The sequence below is a fragment of the Aplysia californica genome, unplaced genomic scaffold, assembly GCF_000002075.1.
Source record: "Aplysia californica isolate F4 #8 unplaced genomic scaffold, AplCal3.0 scaffold00773, whole genome shotgun sequence".
Lineage (NCBI taxonomy): Eukaryota > Metazoa > Mollusca > Gastropoda > Aplysiida > Aplysiidae > Aplysia > Aplysia californica.
In genome coordinates, this window is record NW_004798043.1 from 323,930 (window position 1) to 325,190 (window position 1,261).

Genomic DNA, 1,261 nt, shown 5'->3' on the forward strand with positions numbered 1-1,261 from the left:
GGTGCAAAGACAAGCCAGGCCGTTCTGTGCTGCGCAGAGAGCAACATTGCTCGTTCATGGTCAATGAAGTACTGCGACATGGAATAAAACACCAATGCAAACATAAAACTCTGACGTCTTCAAAACTCGGTCAAGAAATTATTTCTAAAAAAGGAAGAAAACACCTGCTTAGGCCCCAGCTGTGAACAAAAAGGGGGCATAAAACAACAAACTTTTACGTCAAACACATGACAGGACATACAGGCCGAGACAAAATACAGCTCACTGAACTCGGAAACCTCGAAAATTACGAGTGAGCGATTCATTAAAGAATTAATTAAACCAGTGTTAACAGACGTGGTGCGGGGATGTGACTGTCACAAGTCTGTCTGGCGCTGGGCACCTGAGCCGGTAGCACACCGCGGTGTTTCAGCAGGAACTGGGCAAAGGTATGCCTTTGTTTGAGTAGAGAGGGAAAGGTGCACATCGGCAAAATAACGGTCTTTTAGAGCGGGGAAAAGGACAAAATGGACAGATATAAACAATTGAGGGGAAAGAAGCTAGCAGAAAAACAACGTTCTAATACCGCCCTTCATCCGCCCACAGGTTGTGCCGTCGCGGAAGAGATTAAACTATACATGCAAATACATGTAGACCTCAAAGTAATGATAAAAAAACACATTTTCAAGAGACAAATATGGCAACTTCTCCCTACATTCTCACAAAAGAGATAAAAGTGACGTTAAACAAATGCCAAGTGGTTCAAAATGTATTGTGAAAAGTCACAAAGAACACGCAAGATCTGTGTGGGTGGCATTATAAGCATGTAGACTCACAGCAGTTATAGTGCTAAACAACAAAACAGCAACATAGTTATTATCGTGGAGAAGCAATTTAAAAAGAACAAAACGATGTTATAGAAAAACGAACAAGGAAGAGGTTACATTTCAGAACAATTTACCACTGAGGACAAAACGATAATTATCGTCAGGAAACTAGCGGCATTTATTGTCAGTGTTGCTGTCATTGTAAAAGTCAATATTGTTCGTTAGTGTTCTTGTGTTTGCTGTTCGCAATAGTTGTCATTGTTGTTGTGTCTGGTGATCCAGTTGTCATTATTATTGTGGCAGATGTGGTAGTGGCTCCTTTACCACAGTTGTAACATACCATATTTGTATTTTTTCAACAATATTGTGATGTGCGGGTATATTTAAACTTTTGTTCTTCGGGTACGTATCGGGACGTATGCGTTAGGGTTAGCGACTCTACACCCACGCATGCA

At 41.2% G+C, this 1,261-nt stretch overlaps 1 protein-coding gene across 1 annotated transcript in view; it reads right to left on the minus strand.

Annotated features, from left to right (window-relative positions):
- The window catches only part of LOC100533545 (apolipoprotein E receptor), a gene marked incomplete at its 5' end in the record, with an annotated part of 121,309 nt that overhangs the window by 117,447 nt on the left and 2,601 nt on the right, over positions 1–1,261 (minus strand).